A 24,771-nucleotide genomic window follows, 5' to 3' on the forward strand; every position below is an offset into this window, starting at 1 on the left:
AGTACAATGAATGTAAAATGCTATCACTCTGAGTGGATAGTGCTTCATACTCATGTTGTACTAGCGTAAATGATGGTAGGAAGAAGAATATTCAGGTCCAGAGGAATTTGGGTGGCTAACTGTACCTGTGAAACTCTTCCAGAAGAGCAGAAGATAAGACCAAACCCATCTGTCTGCAAGACAACTTGCAAGACCCACCTGCATTTAGTAAAGCTTTCCCATAACTGTAAGGGTAATTACATTTAAAACAAATAATCCATTATTCCGCCTGTCCTTGGAATGAGGTAGTAAAGATGAATGACACAAAAATAAAAATTAAATCAGAGTAGAAGAACAGAAAGGAGAGATGAAAAAAATCTGACTTGGCTACAGACAAGTATTGTGTGTGAACAGTCAGGCAGTAACAAGTGCAGTAACATAAGAACATAAGAACATAAGAAAGGCCGTACCGGGTCAGACCAAAGGTCCATCTAGCCCAGTATCTGTCTACCAACAGTGGCCAATGCCAGGTGCCCCTGAGGGAGTGAACCTAACAGGCAATGATCAAATGATCTCTCTCCTGCCATCCATCTCCATCCTCTGACGAACAGAGGCTAGGGACACCATTCTTACCCATCCTGGCTAATAGCCATTTATGGACTTAGCCACCATGAATTTATCCAGTCCCCTTTTAAACATTGTTATAGTCCTAGCCTTCACAACCTCCTCAGGTAAGGAGTTCCACAAGTTGACTGTGCGCTGCGTGAAGAAGAACTTCCTTTTATTTGTTTTAAGTATAAATATTTAAATATGTGATAGGGCTCCTTGGAATTTTTGGAGCTTTTGCAGGACAGGAGAGGATCTGATGTTCTAATTCAAATTGCCAGAGATGAACTACTCCTTAACATTTGGTGACCTGTCAGACCACAAATATGAAGGGGCCTAATTTTCCAGGCTCAGTTCCAGAAGGTGTGCAAGGTCAGCTAATCTCAATAGGCTGCTGCCATTAGAGGCTAAAATCTCATGAGATTCTGGAGCCACTGAATCTGAACCCAAATCCTATCCAGGATTTGGTCTCAAAACCAACCCTTGAATTCTAGTCTCAATCCTAATCTCGAACCAACCACCATGCATTCAGTCCATCACTAGTTTAAAGGGAGTCATCAATATCTTGTAACAGCGCTGCTCACAGAGAAGAAAAACATTAACATAGGGGACTTGTGAGACTAGGCGGATAGTACTTGCTCTGTTCCTGTTTTCCAACTCTTATGCATGATACAGTGAGCTATTGTAATCCAGCCCTGACAATGAAAAAAATGACAAACTGCCTGAAAGAATCAGCAACTGCAATTTACAATGGCAGTGTTTGTCACTGAAGTTTTGCAGTTTGTCCTTCACACTTAAGGGGACAGGCATACGTGCTGCTTCTGCCTTCCACTGGAGGTCAATGGAAGCTCCCATAATTATCAGGACAACTGGGAAGAGCAAAAGTAACTAGAATAAATGCTGCTTCCATCAACCAGAAAAACTGGAATTCTTTTTTTTTTTTAAATCAGTGTCTGTTTATTGCATTCAAAAATAGTTACATAATCAGGGGTTTTAAAAAGAATTCTTGATATTTAAATCACATGCAAGAACCTTTACCATGGTTAGTGATGGCATTTTCCCTCATATTAATAGCATGAAAATTAGATCTAGCTGAATTGATTCAAAATAAAAGAGAGAGACGTTCACACACCCTCCTTCTCTGGGTGAATTAAGGGTACGTCTACACTACGGGACTATTCCGAATTTGCATAAACCGGTTTTGTAAAACAGATTTTATAAAATCGAGTGTGCGCGGCCACACTAAACACATTAAATCGGTGGTGTGCGTCCACGGTCCGAGGCTAGCGTCGATTTCTGGAGCATTGCACTGTGGGTAGCTACTCCGTAGCTATCCCATAGTTCCCGCAGCCTCCCCCGCCTCCCCTCCCCCGCCCCTTTGAATTTCCGGGTTGAGAAATTCATTGTCGCGGGTGGTTCTGGGTAAATGTCGTCAGTCACTCCTTCCGCTGGGAAAGCAACGGCAGACAAGCATTTCATGCCTTTTTTCCCTGGATTGCCCTGGAAGATGCCATAGCATGGCAATCATGGAGCCTGTTTAGCCTTTTGTGACTGTCACCGTATGTGTACTAGATGCTGCTCACAGAGGCGATTCAGCAGCGCTACACAGCAGCATGCTTTTGCTTTTGCATGATAGCAGGGATGGTTATCAGCCATATTCACCATCTACCATACCATAAATTGGTAATAAGATGATTGTGGCTACCAGTCCTTTTGCACTGTTCGATTTGCTGCTGTCATAAGTGCCCCGGCTACTCTTAGCCAGGGGCGCAAAAGCCAAAATTGGGAATGACTCCCTGAGTCAATCCCTCCTTTTTGGTATCTAAAAATAGAATCAGTCCTGCCTAGAATATGGGCAAGTCCCCTAGAATATGGGCAAGTCCCCTAGTCCTGCCTAGAATATGGGCAAGTGTACTAGAGAACCACTGTATCATAGAACCAAAGAGCACAGCTGCTCTGTGTCAGATCCTGCAGAAATTATGAGCTGTATTCTATTCACAGGGGGTGCTCCTGCAACAACCCCACCTGTTGATTCCGTTCTTCCCTCAGCCTTCCTGGGCTACCGTAGCATTGTCCCCCCACTTGTGTGATGAAGTAATAAAGAATGCAGGAATAAGACACAGTGATTTGTTAGTGAGATATGAGTGGAAGGCAGCCTCCAGCTGCTATGATAGTCCAGACAGGACAGTAAGGAGTGTGTAGGAGAGGAGCCCAGCATCCCTCTGCTAGTTCAGGGGCACTTGAATCTTTTCTTTACACATGAAGGGTGGGGGCTGATGGAGCTCAGCCCCCTGTTTCTATGACGATGATGGTTATCAGCCATATTGCACCATCTACCATGAAAAATTAGGACCAGGCGCCCTTGATTGACCTAACAGATGCTGGTCATCATGGTTACCAGTCCTTTTGCACTGCCCCTTTTGCCAATAGGCTGATGATGAGGACGGGTACCAGTCGTATTGCACCATCAGCCACCCATGGCGGGGCGAAGCAAGGATGTTGGGGTTCAGTGCTGCAGCATCGGGTCTATCTGCAGCATTCAGTAAAGATAGGGTGACATGTTAAAGAGTCAAGAGAGGATTGTTTTCCCTTTCACTTCTGGGGTGGGTGGGGTGCGTAAATTGCCGAGCTATGCCCTGACCCACCGCGGACACTGTGTTTGACCCTAGAAGCATTTGGAGCTCAGCCAAGAATGCAAATACTTTTCGGAGACTGCAGGAACTGTGGGATAGCTTGAGTCCTCCAGTCCATGAGCGTCCATTTGATTCTTGGGCTTTCCGTTACGTTTGTCACGCAGCAGTGCGCTGAGCCCCTGCTATGGCGTCTGTCTGGAGATTTTTTAAAAATGATTTTGAATTTCGTCTTCTGTAACGGAGCGCTGATAGAACAGATTTGCCTGCCCTTACAGTGATCACATCCGCATGGTCCATGCGGGAGCTCTTTTTTTATTTTGATTTTTAACTGCATCGCCACCCGTGCTGATCGGAGCTCCATGCTGGGCAAATAGGAAATATTCAAAAGTTCGCGGGGCTTTTCCTGTCTACCTGGCCACTGCATCCGAGTTCAGATTGCTGTCCAGAGCGGTCAGTGGTGCACTGTGGGATAGCTCCCGGAGGCCAATACCGTCGATCAGCGTCCACACTAACCCTAATCCGATATGTTAATACCGATACTAGCGTTACTCCTCTCGTTAGGGAGGAGTACAGAAACCGGTTTAAAGAGCCATTAAAATCGATATATGGTGCCTCCTAGTGTGGACGGTTGTGGCGTTAAATCGGTTTTATGCTCCTAAAACCGGTTTAAACGCCTAGTGTAGACCAGGCTTAAGTCCTTGAAGCACAGATGATCAAGAATTACTAATGCTATCCTGTGCAAACACACATTATAGCAGTGCTTCCTTCTACCACCTCCTATGTGACTGCTGCCCCTGTCCCCGGCTAGCCACTGCTAGTGGGGGAAGAGCAGGAAAAATTGCCAATGTAACATAATGGCTATTCTATATCAACTGAACTTTGGATAAGTCAAAGCACAAGTAAATGCATTGTAGGGAATACCTGATTCTCTTCTCACTTCACCAGTGACCGCAGTGAAATTACTGCTGACTTAAACAAGAGTGAGTGAGAGAATCAAGTCCGAGCTCAGTGGCTCTCAACCTTTCCAGACTATTGTACCCCTTTCAGGACTCTGATTTGATCCTGTGTTTACCCAAGTATTACCTCACTTAAACACTACTTGTTTACAAAAATCAGACCTAAAAATACAAAAGTGTCATAGCACAGTTACTGACAAATAGCTTATTTTCTCATTTTTACCATATAATTATAGAATAAATCAATTGATATATAAATATTATACTTACATTTCAGTGTATATTATATAGAGCAGTATAAACAAGTCATTGTCCATATGAAATTTTAGTTTCTGCTGACTTTGCTAGTGCTTTTTATGTTGCCTGTTGTATAACTGGTGTGATAAAGTCAGGGTACATCTACACTACCCACTGGATCGGTGGGTAGTGATCGATCCCAAGTCGCTCTGCCATCGACTCCTGTATCCACTGTGGCGAGAGGCGGAAGCGAAGTCGATGGGGGAGCAGCAGCAGTCGACCCCGCACAGTGAGGACGTGAGGTAAGTCGACCTAAGATATGTCGACTTCAGCTACGCTATTCTCGTAGCTGAAGTTGCGTATCTTAGGTCAATCCCGCCCCCGGTGTAGACCAGGCCTCAGGACAAACAGCTGAAAGGGGGGAAAGGGGTAGAAAACAGTCCCAAAAGGTTAAAAGGCCCTCCTCCCTATTGACTGAGAAAGGGTTACCAGAGAATCAATTAGGATCAGCTGACAGGGAGTTACCTGAGGTCAGTTAGGATCAGCTGATTCCAACTAAGGGCTGCCTGAGACCTTTTCAAACCCTCCCCTGTTGGGAGAAGAGGGAGAGAGAGAGAAGGAGTCATGCTGCCAGTAGGTTAGGAGCAGCGAGACAGCAAGCCACACCAGAGGAGAGGCTGCATTCACTTCCATAAGGGAGAAAAACTAGCCCAAAAGACTGGTAGAGAGAAGGAATGGACTTTCCCTGTGCAACCAAGGGGGACTGTTTTACCCAAACCTGTCTCACCAACGCTAAAAGCAGCGGAGGCTGGTGAGACCGACAAGGTGCCTTGCTACACTAGACAAATATCTAGATGAGCTGATGTACCCCCTGGAAGACCACTGTGTACCCCTGGGGTATGCATACCCCTGGTTGAGAACCACTGCCCTATATGACTCACAAGGTCAAGGTCTTTTCCATCTTTAATTTCTATCATCCCATTTTTCCTAGTATCTAAGATTCTTTGACAGCACAGCTCACTCTTTTAAACTCGTCTTCAATATTTGACCCTGGCTGCTTCTGACACTACAGCTACTTCAGTGCTGTGCACCAGATTAATAAACGTTAACAAGCGAAAATCTCTAAAATCTAAAAATAATAAAATGGGCATTTTCAAGTGTAAGAAATGCTGTCCCTTAATTTAGAGGAAAAGCGCTTCCTGACCTGGGTTGGAGCAAGAAAAAAGGGGAGAAAAAATGAGGGAAGATATTTTTATTAGATCAGTCAGAAAAAATAAATCCACCAATCAGCTTTGGCTGGAACTTTTGCTAACTGCTTTGGAAAGGAATATACTTCTTGCCTTTTACTGATCCAGAACCTTGCATCTAAAAAGTCCATCCTGAAATGCAAGTGTTTCCTCCCAGTAAATGGCATTCGTACATTTGACCAAAATTAAAAGACCAATTGTTAGTTATAATACAAAAAGTTATTGTAACACACTATATATATATATATTGTATACCGGTAAAATGTGAATCTAATCAGTCCTCATATGCACGATAATTGGAAGAAAAAAGGCCACCATTCAAGTGTTGAATTTGAATATATGCAAAAGTCACATAAGATATAAAAAGAGTGGTTAATTACCATTTCATCTCTACACTTTCTCTTACGACACCCTTTGGTGGTAACTCCCTTTCTTACCGAGGTTACCTAGTGTGCAGAAAGGAACAGTTTTACACAGAATGATTGCCCAGTGGTTAAAGGAGTAGTCCCCAAACTGAGAGATGTGCCCCCCTAGGGGGGTGTGGAGGAAGATTTGGGGAGGGGACAGGCCAGCCCCCACAGGGGTTAGAGAGGGAGCACCTGCCCCCAGCTCCACTTCGGGCCCCGCCCCTGGTCCCAGCCCTGCCTCCACTCCTAGACCCACTCCTAGCTGCGGCCACAGGTCCTGCTCCCAACTGCAACCCCCGGCTCCTAGCCCCGTCTGCAGTTCCGCTCCTAGCCACAGGCAGCTCTGTTCCAGCTCCCAACCGTGGCTCTGGTCCCGCTGCCAGCCCCAACCCCCAACCGCAACTCCTGGGTCGGGTGCAGGTAAGGGGTGGGCGTAACTGAAAATGTTTGGGGACCCCTGGGTTAGAGTGTTAGCCTTGTTTCTGAGATATCTGGGTTTGATTCCCTGCTCTGCCATGCTTCCTGTTACCCCTTGAACAAGGCACTTTATTTCTCTGTCCCCCAGTTGCCCATCTGCAAATGGAGATGCTAACACTGCCCTAGCTGCCAGGGGAGCTGTGAGGATAAATACCTTTATGATTGTCAAGTGCTCAAATACTATGGGAAGTTGAGGGGCAGATAAGTACCTGAGATATCTAGAGCAGATCTGGGAGTGAGGCTTCTATGAAAAGGTGAAGTAAAATGTGTGGCAAATTGCTCAGAGTAGCATTGCAAGTCCTTGCAGCATTAACCTCAGCTGTATTGGGAGAACCACATGTAGCCCATAGGCTTGCCTTTATTATAGTCACTGCTTTGCCATCATTAGATTCAGCTGCTTTCATTATATTCAGCTGTAACATAAGAAACCTACAGTATACTATATCCTGCAAGATATTAGCTGAAGCATAGGCTAGCATAAGTGTGGTTCAGTAGGCTGTAACCTTAGCAGAGATCAATGGTTACCTTTAGATTTTAGGAACTAAGGAAAGCTTGCTCAATAGTAGGAGATAGAATATTCCAGTAACTGCTACCGCAAGGAACATGGAAGTAAAATCCACTTAAGCAAGGGATGACAGATATGATCATGAGCTGAAATGGTAGTTACACGTATCTATATACTAAGCTAAAGAAGAAGGGTAAGGAACTATAAATAAGGAAAAGGGAGGAAACCACTATGCATTAGTTATAGTGGTGTCAGCATAACATATTATTAAAGTTGCATCCCAAACTCTGGGCAGTAGGAGAGAGAGATGTAGCCATTGGAAGGGGCCAGCATGATGGCCACTGGTGATGAAGAGAAAGGGAATGGTGATGAGGAAGATAATGGCTAACATTTCAAGTCATCCAGCAAGAGATGGTGTGAGTATATGGCTGTGCAGATGTCCATTCTGTAGTCTCTATATACTTGACTGAGAGTGTTTGTGACTTTGCTAAATGTATTCATAAACTATTTGGAAATAGAGAAGCGTTCCTATAATGTGAGTGTTGCAACCATGCACATCGGGGTTCCCAGTTATATAGTAATTATAATACTGGGCCTGATCTTGGGGCAAGAACCTGTCAACCCTCAAAGTAATAACTGGAAATTCTTAGGTAATCAATATAATTAATACATAATCTAGAGCTCAGGCTACACATGCACCCCGCTGGAAGGCCCACAAAGGGAACTTGGCTGTGTATGTCTGAATCAGAATCTGTGCATCTGAGCCCAGAGTTGCTCTTGCATCCGCATCTTACATGGTCTACTTTCTGCCTCTTCACTGAGGCTGAAATTCTTGCCTTGCAGAGAGGAACATGTAGCATAACAGCAGCTCAGAAAAACCTTGCAGCTTGTAAGAAGTAAGTTCCTGTGCTCTGCAGCTTTCTCTGTGGAAATGTTTGATGTGCCCTTCTGAATGGCACTGGTGTCTCCCCACAGGAGCGTCCTCTTGGTACGTCAGATATTCAAGTGGGTGCTGCTTTCCCGGTCTGCTGATCTACAGATCGTATAAGCGACAGCAGCTTCCTATCTGATTGTGAATTACTCATTATTCTAGCATATTTAAGACACTGTCCAAACCTTTTCCTTAATGGTTTACTCCTCATTATAGTCAGATGCAGTGATTAAAATATCTTTGATATTGCACTGCAGTTCTCTACTATATGTATCCATGCTGCTCCATTTTAGTAACATTACTGAGTAAACTCCCTCTATAGATGCTTTTGTAAACAATTCAATGGCAGAGTTGAAAATCTAGGTCAAATTTTCAACCACGAAGTGAATAAAATTGCTGTCTGTTGATGTTGGGGAGGAATGGGGAAGGAAAAAACACAATCCTTTCCTACCATTGTAAGCTTCTTATATATGCCTCAACCTCCATCACAGTTAGTGACTGACAGTGTGAAATCTCGCTCTCTTATATGTCGTGGCCATTAATAAATGCTCAGCCAACTGATGCTTCATGACAGGTTGCTGCTTATACATTCTAGGAGCCACATTCTGCCTTCAGTGACATCCATCCAATCCCAAATCCTGTCCCTCAGTTACATCTCTGCAACCATGCAAGCGTGTGAGGGTGGAACGTAGCCCAGAGAATCTATGCCAAGTAAGAATTCTTAGAGGAGAGAGACATCCCTTGAAAATGGGGAATAAACATATCCTGAATGAGGTGCAGTAAAAACCCTGCCTCCCTGGGCAGGCTCAGCAGCCCTTGTTCGGTCATATAATTAATTCAGCTAACTTGACAATAAAAGTTCCATGGAGCCACAGTGTTCTTGGAGAGGAAATGATTACCGACAGTGTGCTGGCTGGTGGTCTTCAGAATTTAAATAATTATAGTTTTAATATGATTATCCAGCACAACATTTTGGCATGTTATTACAGGCCAGCTTGTACCATCTTTACTCACACCCAACAGTCTTTTTAGTCCTCAGTTAGTTGCACTTAAATAAACAGATATACTTGAGGAGCAAGTTGCTACTCAGTGTGAATGAGCATTTCACCATCTAGCCTATATGACCATGGAGACAGCTGAACAAGACAGGCAGTTTTGTCCAGTGGTTAGAGCACTTGACAGCAAGGCAGGAGGCCTGTGTCCTACTTCTTACTCTGCCATGGACTCTCTGTGCCTCAGTTTCCTCATCTATAAAATGGAATAAAACTACTTACCCTTTATGAAGTGTTTTGAGCTCTTTGGATGCAAGCTGCTACTATTAAGTGCTGTGTATTTATTCAGATATTCATTCTCTCTTGCATATTGGTTTCATGAAGCTTTACTTCAGTTCAAGGCACTGGGCAAAACCAACATCAAAGAAATGCTGAATTACAGAGAGTGCATGCACTCAGAAGGAAAGCTGGCCAGACTTGACATAGTTCTGAAATCCAAACAAGAGCTGAACATAACAAGCTCTGTAATCCCCTTATGGAAAAAAATCATATATAACATACTAATTTTCCTATAGTTTTTTGGGAATGAGGGGTGATGCTGTAGAATCAAGGAGAGAATTTTATCTCCATTATGGGATGTTATATGATGGTACAGCACACCTATGGAAATAACTGACTAGAGAATGAGACCCTATTGGGCAAAAGTCACTAATGATTTTGCATGTCTGAGTTTCTTGATGCTCAGTTTGTGATACCTTACAGAGGCCTGATGTTAGAAAGTGCTAAGCTCAAAGTCACTCTTTAAGGCAATGGTTCCCAAACTGTAGGGCATCCCCCCTAGGAGGGCACAGAGGAACATTCTGGGGCTGTGCAGCGGGGCCCAGGCAAGCCCCCACGAGGGATGGGGAAGGAGCGCCACCCTGCCCCACTCTGCCCTCAGCTCCGCCCTGGCCCCAGAGCTTTGCCCCGGATGCAACTTGACCCCAGCCCAGCTATGCCCTCATTCCCTCTCCGCCCCTAGGTCAGCTTCACCTCTAACCCTAGCTCCTCCCCCATCCTCAGTTCAGTCCCCAGCTCTGCCTTCAGCCGAAACTCCTTTGCTGAGCCAACTGTGCAGTAATGGGGGGCATGCGTGGGCAGATTCCACTTCTGGTAAGGAGGAGGGCGTGACAGGAAAAGTTTGGGCACCACTGCTTTATGGTGTCTTGAATTGGGCACCCAAAATCTAAGGGATGCAGATTCACCTGTTACTTCTGAAATTCTTAGGCCAGAGATCTGTAGAGCAATTTCTACAGAATTCTATGGGTTTCATCCCTATTGAATTCTACAGGATTTTTCCTTGAGAGTGCCAGCATTTCATTAACCAATTTCAAATCATGAAAAAAAACCCTCATGTTAAAACGTTGGTCAAGGGGAATAAGGGAGAACCATTTTGAAAGAGTTTTCATATAACATATTAAATAAAATGCACTGAGCCACCAAAAGGATTACATTGAACCTTGAGGTCAAAGTGACGTTTCAGCATACAGCACCAAACTGCTTTTTAAAACTTAGGCAGATTTACTTTAATAAAGCCAGCAACTTTAACTTTGCATTCAGTAAACAAAGGCAGTATATGTGCACTGAGGGAAGACAGTTCACAGTAATTTTGTCAGCAAAATTGTTACAATAAAGGCCTAAACAACACTTCATCTACCTGTCACTTGTCTTGAAAGGGCAGATTACTTTTTCCTCAAACTTGGCACATCCAATTAAGGTAGACTTACAAGCCAGGCAGGTGTAAAGTGCAAGCCAGCACTTGTTCACATTAGCAATTATCAATGGAAAAATACATAAGTGTTGAGGCTTGGCACAACAGTTACCCTGGCAACCGTTAGCACTTGGAGTCTCAGCGGAGACTAACATGACAGTTTGACATCTTTTCCCATAAAAAGATGATTGTATTCTCTCTCTTTCTTCCTCCCTGCCACCCGACCTGCAAAATGCTTTTTTGGGGGGCTTTGTTCCCAAAGCTCTCAGCAGTCTCTGTCTTGTTTAATTTTAGTCTCTATCCTGCAAGCTTCCAGTGCACCAATTAGAACTCCATGTGTCTTATGGACCAGTAGTGTGTGCTCTATGGCAACAGTGTGTTTACTGTTTATCTGGCTACAGTCGTGTGGGAGGAGGGTGGGAGGACAGGACTTGCATTAGTGGAATTGATCTGCAGCAACCAGAAACCTGTTGGGCAGAGCAAACTTGCTAAATGTTATCATTTCTCATCCTGGAATTCTAGACTATCTAGTAATTCATATAGTTTATCTGCAGAATCTCATCTCAATGAGATGCCTCTTCCTGATTCTGCTTGGAGGCTAGTAATGCATTCTCTGTCATACCTGCCAACTTTTCAAGAAGAAAACGAGGCTGAATCACAATCCGGGGATACATGTCAGGAAGTGGGTATCACCCCTCTTCACCAAAGTGATGCATATTTTCAATTGTGAGGTGGCAAAGTTTGCAGATGATACTAAACTGCTCAAGATAGTTAAGACCAAAGCAGACTGTGATTGGGCAAAACTAAGTGATTGGGCAACAAAATGGCAAATGAAATTTAATGTGGATAAATGTAAAGTAATACACATTGGAAAAAAATAACCCCAACTATACATACAGTATGATGGGGGCTAATTTAGCTACAACGAGTCAGGAAAAAGATCTTGGCGTCATCGTGGACAGTTCTCTGAAGATGTCCACGCAGTGTGCAGAGGCGGTCAAAAAACAAACAGGATGTTAGGAATCATTAAAAAGGGGATAGAGAATAAGACTGAGAATATATTATTGCCCTTATATACCATGGTACGCCCACATCTCGAATACTGTGTACAGATGTGGTCTCCTCACCTCAAAAAATATATACTGGCACTAGAAAAGGTTCAGAAAAGGGCAAGTAAAATGATTAGGGGTTTGGAGAGGGTCCCATATGAGGAAAGATTAAAGAGGCTAGAACTCTTCAGCTTGGAAAAGAGGAGACTAAGGGGGGATAGAGGTATATAAAATCATGAGTGATGTGGAAAAAGTGGATAAAGTAAAGTTATTTACTTATTCCCATAATACAAGAACTAGGGGTCACCAAATGAAATTAATAGGCAGCAGGTTTAAAATAAATAAAAGGAAGTTCTTCACGCAGCACACAGTCAACTTGTGGAACTCCTTACCTGAGGAGGTTGTGAAGGCTAGGACTATAACAGCATTTAAAAGAGAACTGGATAAATTCATGGTGGTTAAGTCCATAAATGGCTATTAGCCAGGTTGGGTAAGGAATGGTGTCCCTAGCCTCTGTTCGTCAGAGGATGGAGATGGATGGCAGGAGAGTGATCACTTGATCATTGCCTGTTAGGTTCACTCCCTCTGGGGCACCTGGCATTGGCCACTGTCGGTAGACAGGATACTGGGCTAGATGGACCTTTGGTCTGACCCAGTACGGCCATTCTTATGTTCAGTTGCTGCTGCTCAAAGCAGTTGAATCACCTGCTTTCACCACTGGCCCAAAATAGCTCATGACTATTGACCAACAGGTCACACTGCAAGGTGCACTCACTTATTCAAGCTGTGAGGATAGAGGAGCTTGAAAGGGACTAGGGTTTGTTATGGGGTGGGGAGGGGCTTTAGGTTGCTGGAGTCCTGTTGTGGGTTGAGTTCTGCTGGAGGCCGCTGGTTGAGCTAGCTGCTAGTTTCAGCTGGTTTGGTAATTCATGCCAAAGAGACCGAGTACTCTGAGGTGCTTTGTCTTTGTGTACTCGTGCATATCAAAAGATAATAAATCAAAGATTTAAAATGTTGAATAAAAGGAGGTTGCTATCTAAAATGGACAGTCCCCTCCCTTTGTTTCCCTCACTCATCTTTCCCTTTTTTCTTCCTGTTTTCCCACTCTTCCTTCTACATCAGTTATTCAGCATTCAGGGTTTTCCCTCAGTTCTGACCTTTCTTTGATTTTTCATCCTTCTTTAAAAAAAAAAATCTTTCCTGAAGATTTCTTCCCCCTCTGGTTTTACTTTTCTTTTCCTCCCTCTTTCTCTGTTCATAGAATCATAGAAGATTAAGGTTGGAAGTGACCTCAGGAGGTCATCTAGTCCAACCTCCTGCTCAAAGCAGGACCAACCCCAACTAAATCATCCCAGCCAGGGTTTTGTATGGGATAATTCAGTTGGGGTTGGTCCTGCTTTGAGCAGGGGGTTAGACTAGATGACCTGAGATCTCTTCCATTAGTCCTGTTCCATCTTCCAAAATGGTCCTCTCTCATTTCCACTCCTCTGGCGACTTAGACTCTCTCCCTCCAAGTGCAGGTGATGAAAGTGTTTTAGAAACTGTGTGCGTGACACAGAGGATTGGAGGTTGTCATGCTCTCAAACTAAGTGAGTGGTTGCCTCCGTGCCAGAACATCTATTCTGAAGGCCGTGCGAAAAAAAACCCAAAAAAACAAAAAACGAAGTAAATCAAACCCCAGTATTTAAGGGCAAACTCTGCTGTCAGCTTTTACTATTATAGACTTTGTACTCTTTGACTACACAGGGTTTTAAAGAGCAGAACTCAACTCTAAAATAGAACTGAATTGGAAAGCCTGGATATACCCCTGCTGCCTATATTAATGTGAGCAGCCCTACCACGCCAAGTTCATCCCTGGTGTAGCTCCACTGTTTTTAGTGGGAGCAATAAATCAAAGCAGTACACAGTAAGGTTAAGCTTTCAGGGCTTGTGAATTTGGCAACTTCAGGTGACTAGACCTGAAATTCACTTGAAAATCTTTCTAACCAGGAACAGAAAACAAAAGTCGTTGCTGTTATCTAACGTGCATTCCATTTGATTGAAAGAGTTTACATCTCTAATACTTTCAGAATCGACACCTAACTCGCGTGGGCCAAGATACAGGCCTCCTTCCCTCCTCTTGCTGCTTTTTGGATGTCATTGCAATCCTTTCCACAACGACATAATTTAATTTTAAAATCATGATGCTGTAAGTACTTGAGAAGCATTTAAAGCCATTCAATCAGAGAAAGGTCACGTTAACATAAATATTGAAAAGAAGGATAATTAGGCAAGGAAAACAGCAAAAACACATTAAAGAGAAATGAGGCAATTTTAAAATGTTAACATCCTAATTCAGTAATGTTTACACGACATTTAATAGTTTAATTTTCAACAAGAGTTTCAGCGGAAAAAAATAAGTAAGAAATTTATGAAGAAGCATTACATGATAAAAAAAATGGCATTGTACAAGCTTTGCCATTTGGAGATAAAGTGAATTGTTTGAGCCTAGTTAAATACAATTCTAACAGGCCAAGTTGGAGTCCCTGCAGAATGGAGCAATACTCTTATTAATATGAACATATTTAGTGATTTAGTGATACTTAAACCTGTGAAGTTCTGGATATTTGGCTAAGCCACCAGATATTCAGCTGTTTATCTGAATTATCAAAGCCATAGGCCTGTGGAGACTGGCCTAGGACTCTCCCAAGATTGCTAGTACTGTACTTTGTAATTAGAGCTGGATTAGAAATATAGAGTTAATATATTCTCTCACAATATTCTGGGATATCCACTTCTGGCCCCACCTGGGATCAGAAAGTGCATACTAAAGGAGTGTTTTTTAGCTTCAGAAAAGGTTTAGCTCTTTGCTGCTTTTTGGGTGAGTAATGCACTGCAAGGTTTAAGCCTTCATTGGTATTACTGCTATTTAAATGTAGGGCTGGTTGAAAAATTTCCAGCAAAACTATTTTTCAACAGAAAATTGGGTTTTCAATGAATTGTCAGGACCCACGTCTTAAACCCAGGTCTGTAGGGGATCACTACACCACACCACACTCCAACCCTCCATCAATTGGCTTACTGGCATCAGCTAGAACCAGGACTTCCTGAAGGTCTGTCAGACAGCAGTCTTCACCCCAGGGCCCTGACTGGTGGAACACTGGAGCTCCTGACTGGTCTGTTCCTCCTACTTAAAGTGGAAGGCGGAACAGGAAGCTCTCCAACTGGGCTTCTTCCTGCTTTGGACTGCTCACCCGGCACTACCTGCTTTCTGGCCTGATCCCAATCTCTTGGTTACCTGACCGCTTTCTGGTATCTGAATCTTGGTTCCTAACCTCGTGTTTCTGAACCTTGGCCCTCGCCCTAGGCCAGCCACTAGGCTTGGCTGCCTACATCCCAGCCCTGACACTAAATTAAAATTTTCACACAAAGTGTCCGCTTCCCTTGAAAATTTCCAATATCTTGTCCTAGAACACCAAACAGTGAAAATGGTAACATGAAAACAGAATAGGTTTATTTTGGTTGTCTGCAGTTTCCAGTCAAAAATGATCAGTTTTGGGGTTTCCAGTTTTTTGAGGGAAAGTCAATTTTTTTTCCAAAAGAAAAAACAACAACACATTTTCTTCCAAATAACTGTATTTAATTTGTATTTCAGTAATGCCTAGAGACTATAACTGAGAGCAAGGGCCCATTGTCCTATGTGCTGTACATACAAACAGCGAGATACAATCCCTGCCCCAAAGATATTATAATCCAAATAGACAAGATGAAGAGCGAGGGGGAAATAGAGGCAGAGACCGACGACGTGTCTTGCCAGGGTCACACATCAGGTCAGTGGCAGAGCCAAGAATAGAACCCAGGTCTTCTGAGTAGTCTATCCCACAGACCACTTGCCTCCTTGCGGTTATTGAAGAGTGCCTGGCATTCTTTGCAAGCATCAGGATGCTGACCCTGCTCTTCAGCCCATATTCCAGTTCAAGAAATTACATTCTGCTTATCTAAATTCTCTTATTATACCTAGAGAGTTCCTGCTCCAAGCCCTCCAGTTTGGAACATTGCCTTTCACCCCATTTCACCCTGAGTCCATAACTTTTCTTTTTTGTTTTTTTTGACTCTGGAAGTATTTGCCATGCTATATATCTAGAGCCCTGACAAATTCACGGTCCATTTTGGTCAATTTCACAGTCAGAGGATTTAAAAAATAATAAATTTCATTATTTCACCCATTTAAATCTGAAATTCCATGGTATTGTAATTGTAGGGATCCTGACCCAAAAAGGATTTGTGGGGGGAGGGGGAGAGTGTTGCAAGATTATTGTAGGGGGGCTCGCAGTACTGCTACCCTTACTTTTGAGTTGCTGCTGAGAGCGGCTGATGCTGGCCAGGAGGCCAGCTCTGAAGGCAGAAGCTGCCACTAGCAGCAATGCAGAAGTAAGGAGGGCCTGGAATGGTATTGCCACCCTTACTTATGTACTGCTGCCTGCAGAGTTGGGCCCTCAGTCAGCAGCCCCCACTCTCTAACCACCCAGCTCTGAAGGCAGCAGTGCAGAAGTCAGGGTGTCATGGAATGGTATTGCCATGCTTACTTCTGCGCTGCTGTTAGCTGGACGCTGCCTTCAGAGCTGGGTGTCTGGCCAACAGCCTCCACTTTCCGGCCTCCCAGCTTTGAAGGCCGCATAGAAATGAGGGTGGCAATACTGCAACCCCCTTAAAATAACGTTGCATTCCCCCTGCAACTCCCTTTTGGGTCAGGACCCCCAATTTGAGAAATATTGGCCTCCCCAATGAAATCTGTATGGTATAGGGTAAAAGCACACAAAAGACCAGATTTCATGGCAACCCTAAATATGGCTGTTCGGAAGAAGTGATCAGAACACACTGAGCTTGGAGCAATCCTAAAATAGATCTCCTTTCTTGAGTCCTACCCTCTTGCTTCCCCTTTAAATGCAAATGATGCGGCACGTCTATTTGAAAAGGAAAAGGCTGCCAGAGGACGCCCCATCCTTAATTTTCCAGAGAACAGTGAAATCAGAACTTCAATAAGAACAGCAGCAGGGGACTTGAGAGCTTAGAGCTTTAAGGATGTATAAAATATCTCAAGTAGTGTATGTTTCATCACGGTGGTTCACATTTCCAGGGGGCAAAGGGTTTGGATTTTGCTGGCTCTGTAGCCTCATGCAGTGCATCTGCCAACAGTATAATGTCAGCGAGGATAAGAGTGAGCACCACGCCAGAGCTCTGTAAAAGCTCTTTTCTGTCACTGCAAATAGCAGTGGTCTGAGTGTATTAGGAATGGGGCTCCCTGGATATCCTAGAAAGGGCCAAACCATCTTTCACTTTCCCCCTCCAAGATCCTTCAACTGAATTCCAACAATGAAGGTGAAAAAGGACCATGTAAACAGCAGCAAGAGCAATGTGTAAGCAAAGCCAAGATTACAGCTAAAACCCCTCTCCTATACAGGTTCCTATATAGCCCTAATCCTGAGGGTATTTGAGTGCCAAATTTCAACTAAAATTAGGCTATCCACAGAACCCATATTCGGTTATTGTCTAAACGAAGTTATCAACTCCCAGAAGAACCCAATGACAACACAATTGCTATTAGCACCCAGATGTGTGATAGCAAAAAGAGAGAACCCCAACATTAGTAACCTGGTGAACCAAAATATGGGAAATCCTTCTAATGGAAAAAGTGGCTGGCAGCCTTATATCAGGATCTAGTTGATTTTATAACATCTGGTTTCCTTTTTTGGAAATTGAACAAAAGAAAGATACAGACCATGAGAGAAAGTTGGCCAAACCCAAATGGGTCTTTTAAAGATAACAAATACTGGTTATGAATAAGATTTGTTAATACTTGTACGAAAAGTTTGTGTATGTTAATACTGGTAACATAACAAGTTCAAACAAAAATATAGTGAATTAAGTGGGGTGACACATCAGTCAGCGGGTTACACTATCTGTTGAACATGCTGGTGTAGTTAGTCCTTTAAGGACAGAGGCCAGCAGTTCAGTGCTGAAGGTTCCAGTTCAAATCTTGCTAATAACCAATGATGGCAATTGTTACACATGCACACAGGACTTTTAAATTCCATTTTAGGGGTCCTGAAAAGCATACAGCTGGTGCATCGCCTGTGTGTATTTATCTATTTCTGTAAAATGTGGTAGAAACACTTTTGATAAAACACTTGGCGAAAAGAAGATTTTGTCCATGGAGCATAAAAGTGGGGTGAACTGAAGTAAGGACATGTCCAATGTTACATTTTAGGCTTATTTTAAAATGTGTGGTTTGGTGCATGCACAACTCATTCGACGTGGGCAAGCAGCCTTTTTTCAAACTGCAAGTTAAATCTGTGGAAATAAATTGACTGTTTTAGCTGCCAATGGCTGCAAAATCAGGCTCTATGCTGTTTCACTATTACCTTTTCAAGAAGGAGCTTGAAATTAGAAGAATTGCAGCAAAACTGTCATTGAGGAGAGACTGACTGCCTGGAATTTGCAACACAAACCTATTCTTATCTCTTATGCAGAGGAAAGATAAGTGGGGAAAAATTAACAATCACAAGAGTTCTTTCACCAATGGAGCTTAGCATTATTTATTGTTGATTATATATATATATACACACACACACACACTTAAATGATTCCGAACTAGAAAGCTATGTAAACAGCTAATCTAGGTAAGGCACATTTTATTGCTTCTTGTGTATGGATATTGCAGAAGTGCCCCATAGGGCTCAAAGTGTAGGATTACGAGACTATGAAACAGATGGATACACTGAAAGAAAGGGGGTGAGGTGGGGCGAATGGAGACAGTAAAGTCAGGATGTTTACATGAATAAATGATCTCAGTTATTTGTAGGCAGAGTAGGTTATAAGGAGGGCTTCCTCCCTGGACTTCCTTTATATAGTACTGAATTCCTGCTTGTTGCATCTTGTGTTTGTAACCCATGCCTCCGGGGTGTGTCCCCCTGTAGTGGCAGCTAGACCTGGTAAAGGTTGATGAGTCTACTACAGACTTAGCTAAGATAAATGTGTCTTTCAGTTCATGCGGTAGAGGCTTATGCATTAAGCTCCAGAGGTCCGAGGTTTGATCCTGCACCAAATGGGGTCTGTCATGTTACAAGTGGGGGCTTATCTGGGAAGTCTCTGAAGCTCAAAACACACTTCATCAGCTAGGGAAAGTATGTAAGCAATGCCTGCTTGGTGTGGCACTCTGTCCCCCTCTAGTGGCAACTAGACTAGCTAGAGGTTGATAAATCTGCTACAGTGTTGGCTAAAAACTCCCCACATGTCTTTTAGCTCATGCAGTAGAGGCTCATGCATTAAGCTACAGAGATCTCAAATTTGATCCCAGCCGATGACAACCTAGGTCTGTGGGCATTACATGTTATATTAGGCCCCAGTGCTGGAAATGGTTTCACACAGGCTTATCCCTGTTCCTGCATGGAGACAGTTACAGGATTGGTGCTTTAGTCTTGCAAGCTCTTCAAAACACAGACTCTCTTGCTGTGTATTTATATGGCACCCAGCACAACAATGCCCCAGTTCAGACTGGGGCCTTTGGCACTGCCAGAATCCAGACTGAATAATATTTATTCAGATTTCTAGAAGTACAATACATAGGTGCCCATCCAGTGCTGTGGGTAACTATCCCATACATTAAAAATCACAGCATAAACAAAACACTGCCATAAATGTATCTAACTCACACTACTCTCTGTTCAACACCCAGAGAGAAGGGAGAAAACAGACTGGCATGCCTAGCATCTTAACAAATGTAGGTTCTGGTGGACCAACGGGCGGGGAGTGCCAAAGCCGGATCGCCCTATCAGCAGCTCCCGCTCGAGTTCCTCTGCAGCAGAATGTCATGGGAGGGAGATGAGATTTCTGCCCTAAAGAATTAAAAACCAACACTTGGAATTCCAAATATTACCAAAGAAATGTTATGGTCATCATCACATTGTCTGTCATATGGAATCAAGCTCCATGACTGAATTGCCTGTTGCTGATGAATATTTTATTCAAACTTATTCTGTATATTGCTACCTGAAATTAGCTGCTGCCCCCTCCATCATCTATCTCAGGGCTTTGATTTGTGTTAATGAATTGGGACCACAGACAGTTAATTCATTCAAGGAGGGGGTGAGTGCTGAGTGTAGGAGAAGTATGGAGATCTACCGGGGAAGGAGTCTGACTTAAGTTGTACTGAATTTGTTGTTCTGAATGTTAGTATATGCACTTGCTGAAAAAGCATATCTGATAAACAGATTCAATGCATCAATATTTCTTCATGGGCATATTTAAAGTAGTACCTGGCTATTAATAATCTAGTGGTCTATTTTGCTACAAGAGAGGGAACTTTAGGATATTTCATCCTGTTAGTTTGCTACTCCTATAAGCAAATTATGCAGGGCTTGTCAAGAGGTCCACTTTGTTAATATCTTGGTCTCTTCTAGTTGAAATAATTGTGGCACTTAAGTGTCTAGGGTGTTTTGGGGTCTAATGTATTAGTAGACACCATATATATATATGATATATTATTACTACATTGTGTATCCTAATTACGTCGCCTTTGTAAGACTTAACTATATGCAGAGTTTGCTTCACTGGTCACAAATTTAGCGAAATGGCACAACTGCTTAACACAGGGGTTCTCAAACTGGGAATTCAGACCCCTCAGGGGGTCACAAGGCTATTACATGGGGTGTCGCGAGCTGATAGCCTCCACTGCAAACCCCGCTTTGCTTCCAGCATTTATAATGGTGTTAAATATATAAAAATGTGTTTTTAATTTATAAGGGGGGGGTCGCACTCAGAGGCTTGCTATGTGAAAGGGGTCACCAGTAAAAAAGTGTGAGAACCACTTAACAGCACACAGCAATACATAACAGATTACAGCACAGAAGTGAAAAACAACTCATTCAACTGAAACTACAGGGAGGATTTTGCTGGGCAGAATGTATCTATAAGTGAGAGAGTGGCCAGGACACAAAGGTTAACATCCTAACGCTTACAAAATGTCATGTGATATTTGGACTCATGGAGTAAGGCCAGAAGGGACCATTATGATCATCTCGTCTAACCTCCTGCACATGGCAGGCCACAGAACCTCACCCACCAATTCCTGTAATAGACCCATAACCTCTGGCTTTGAGTTACTGAAGTCCTCAAATCATGATTTAAAGACTTCAAGTTAGAGAGAATCCACCATTAACACATGCAAGTGACCTGTGTCCCATGTGGCAGAGGAAGACAAAAACCTCCCAGGAGTATCCAGGACCATGAATTTAAAATGCATTTGAAAGATGCCAGCACCAACAGCACAGTGATCTCCAGCCCACAAGCATATGTTCAGCTCAGACTAGAAGGAAAGGATACTACCTACTGACTAAACATCATTTCCTTGGAGGCATCCCGGGCAAGTGGTTACCTGGCCTGACCCTGCTGAAACCCTGATATCCATTCAGTTTGCAGTACAAGTTTACATAGCTTCCAGTTAGAATGATCCAGTGGTTAGGGTACTGGCCTAGGACTTGGGAGATCTGGATTCAATTTTCTGCCCAATCATAGTCTTCCTGCATGACTTAGTATCTGTGTGCCTCAATTCCCAAGCGGTAAAATGGGGAGTTGTAAGGATAAATACATGAAAGATTGTGAGGTGCTCCAATATTATAGTAATGGGGGCCAAAAAGCACCTTACAGAGAAGGAAGTATGAATTAATATGAAAATTAATTCATATAACCAAACTAGATTATATTTTTACTTATTTTAAAATGTTACTTGGCTGCTGCTAGACATAGTGCAGAAAGGCTTACTGTATAATCCATTGTCATTTTGTGGGTCTGTTTTCTCTATTCTTCCCTCATTCCTCTAAAATCTAAGACAAATTTGGAGGCACAGTCTAGCTAGTTTACCCTCCTATATGCTGAGCCATGTGCACAGATTGCATGCTTAATTATTTAAATCCTGATGTCATTTTTGCTCTTTTCCTCTATCATGAATGATATGGGATCAAACACTTCTGAAGCATTGAGGGGACTCACACAAGGAGTTGTGAACCTTCCAGGATCTGGCCCTTAGCTAGGCTTGCAGATCTATAGTATCTTGTCAGTTTAATAGGGGAACTCTATTATCCACTCTCTCTTTAGTCCTCCATGTCTTCAGTGAGCCATCAAAAATCTTTGCCAAAGGGCTTTCCTGTTTTCTTTGCTATTTCTCTCTGAATTATGGGATCTAATTCATCTGGGAACTGATGCTTTGTCAATTTTTAATAGTTCTAATTGCCTTGTTATCAGCTCTGGTGCAATAAGAAAGCCTTTTAACATTTCAATTTCCCTCCAGAAAAATCTATCTCCATCTCAGGGATGTTACCATACCTTCTGCCTCCTTTGTAAATACTGAGAAATCATTTAGGCCCTCAGCGACATCAAACTCATCTGTCACTAATTTTTCACTTGTGTCCTTCGAAGGCCTTACTCATTGTTTTCTTGGTTGGCTGCATCTCAGATAGCTAAAAAATAATTCTCTTTCCTTTCCTATCATTATTGTACTTGCCATCTTCATTTTGTACAATCCCTCCATTTTTGTCTTTTCATTACCATCTCGGAGCACTCATGTGGCCCAATGGTTAGAGGATTAGCCTGGGACTCAGGAGTCCTGTCTCAATTCCCTGCTCCAGCAGACTTCCTGACTGATCTTGGTCAAGGCACTTACAGTACGTCTACACAGCAAGTCGCAGAAACTTTCAGAGCCTGGATTGACAGACTTGGGCTCATGCTATGGCTGCAGCCTAGGGAGGAGGGTGGGCTTCCCAACCCTAGCTGCAACATCTACATAGCAGTTTTTATCAGTATACCATGATTTGCTGCTGTGCGCTGTGTAGACATACCTGTAGTCTCCTTTCTCAGTTTCCCATCTGTAAAGTGGGGATAATACGTCTCCATCACAGGAGTGTTGTGAAAATAAATACAGTAGAGATTGTGAGGTCTCATGGTAACAAGAGTCCTAAGTGCCTAAGATAGACAGACTCTTCTGTGATAGTTTAGTGTAGCCCAAACTTTTTTTCTTCAAAAGGAACACTGTCAAGATTTGACAGGCTTAAAATTCAGCTACCTTAAAGAGCTGCATTTAATAAATAAATCGGCACCCTCCTAACACTCAAAACTTCCTTCCGTACATATTTTTCAAACAAATGGAGCTGGTGGTCCTCTCATTTGCACCAATGTAAATCAGGAGTAATTCCATACATGTCAATAGAGATACACTGATGTGAAACAGGTTATAAATCAAATCAGGTTCAGGTCTACTGTCATGTGGTAAGATTAGAAGAGGTAGAGTCAGGATCCTCAGTTCTATTACCAGTTCTCTGTTATGAATCACCCTGACAGTTTAGGGAAGTCACTTCATCTCTCTGTACCTCAGCTTCCCAGTCTTGAAAAGAATAATACTCATAGACCTCCCCCACTGGGATGATATCAGGCTTATTTAACTAATACACCTCCTCCCCAATATAATGCGACCTGATATAATGTGATTTGGGATATAATGCAGTAAAGCAGCGCTCCGGGGAGGGGGCGGGGCTGCGAGCTCTGGCGGATCAAAGCAAGTTCGATATAAAGCGGTTTCACCTATAATGCAGTAAGAGTTTTTGGCTCCTGGGGACAGCATTATATAAGGGTTGAAGTGTATTTGAGTTTTATTATGAATATTGCTATGTAGATATACAGTAGAAGTGCTCTTAGTTCCTCATTTGCAGACCTAATTTTCCTTTTGTGCCACAAAAAACTGGTCAATTCACTCACAATAAAAATAGTATTTCCCATAACTTAAAGCCAAAGTTACAATATTCCTCCTCCCCCCAAAATAAAAAACCTCCCCACAATCTATTTTTGGGGAAACAAAAGATGCCCCATTATTTATTGCCTCGGTTTTGGATTTTTGTTCTGCTCCTCGAAAAGAAGGCTTCCCGCACAGATTATATTCATGTCTCTTAGCTGAAGAACAAAACCCAGGCTGCTGTATTGTAGAGCAGGATTCACCTACATTTCAATACTCTACCCATTCAAAAGAGTGGAGGAGAGTAACACAGTGCAAGAATAAGATTGCCTGCTTACATCACTTCGCAAACTCAAACAAAACTGGTAGGTCTCAGTTCACATCTAGCAGTCTTAATAATGGCCCAACCTTTATGATGTCCCTGTAACAGCATGGCACCAACCTCTTGTGAGGACCCCCTTCTCATTGGTTGTGTCCATGATCTTTAAATAGTCCCAGCCCTGGTCATACTGCCAGGGCTTCTCCCCTGGAGGCAATGGTTTCACCCTCTTGGTCTATTCTGGCTCCAGCCGGGCCACTAAGTAGTTCAAATCCCCTTTGGGGGGTTCTCACTGTCCAACTGTAGGCCAGTTCCTCAGCAGCTTATGGGAGGGACCTGGGCCCACCTACTACTCCAGGTCCCAACCCAGGAAACTTAAAAATAGCAGCCACATGCCTCCAAGTCCTTTTAACTACACTGCTTTCAGTTCCCTGGGCCACTTCCCCCTGGCCCTAGCCTTCACCAAAGCTTCACCCTCACCTCAGGGCTCATCTAAGTTCAGGCCAAGCAGCCAGCCAGGAGCTGTTCCTCACCTCCCAGTCCCTGCCAGCCCTGAACATGGTGCTGCAGTTCCCTTTGACCAGCCAGGAGCACCATTTGAACTCCTCTGGCTCTAGCAAGGAACTGTCTCTGGCTCTGAAGGCCCTTTTTATAGGCCTCCCTAGGCCCTGATTGACTGATCCCTGCAGCCACTCTAGTCTGCTTGGAGGATTCCTCTACTGCTCCTTTCCTGGGACAGATGCGGCAGGACACTGAAGCCTCCAGCAAGGGACCTCTGCGTCACAGTCCCTTTATTCTCAATGGGAAACTCAAGCATCCACATGCCTTATTTTATGGGGTGTGTGTGTGTGTGTTGGGGGGGATATAGATATTGCACACAAAAAACTATGTTAAAAGAAAATTAAGTTTGTAAAATCAAGCACTC

The 24,771-nt window shown here is 43.3% G+C and overlaps 1 long non-coding RNA gene across 6 annotated transcripts in view; it reads right to left on the bottom strand.

The window, feature by feature from the left end:
* Positions 1–24,771, bottom strand: part of LOC120383867 — a 605,485-nt gene that overhangs the window by 264,425 nt on the left and 316,289 nt on the right. The window contains exons 1-2 of one of the 6 annotated variants that reach the window (XR_005588566.1): positions 11,343–11,432; positions 9,253–9,374 (exon numbers count right to left, since the gene is read on the bottom strand). The exons of 3 other annotated variants lie outside the window; for them this stretch is intronic. This is a non-coding gene — a long non-coding RNA (uncharacterized LOC120383867). Of the gene's footprint in view, positions 1–9,252; positions 9,375–10,666; positions 10,994–11,342; positions 11,433–24,771 lie in introns of those variants that run through there. 2 more of the 6 variants (XR_005588560.1, XR_005588568.1) reach the window with 2 other exon arrangements.

The sequence above is a fragment of the Mauremys reevesii genome, linkage group 1, assembly GCF_016161935.1.
Source record: "Mauremys reevesii isolate NIE-2019 linkage group 1, ASM1616193v1, whole genome shotgun sequence".
NCBI classification, from domain to species: domain Eukaryota; kingdom Metazoa; phylum Chordata; order Testudines; family Geoemydidae; genus Mauremys; species Mauremys reevesii.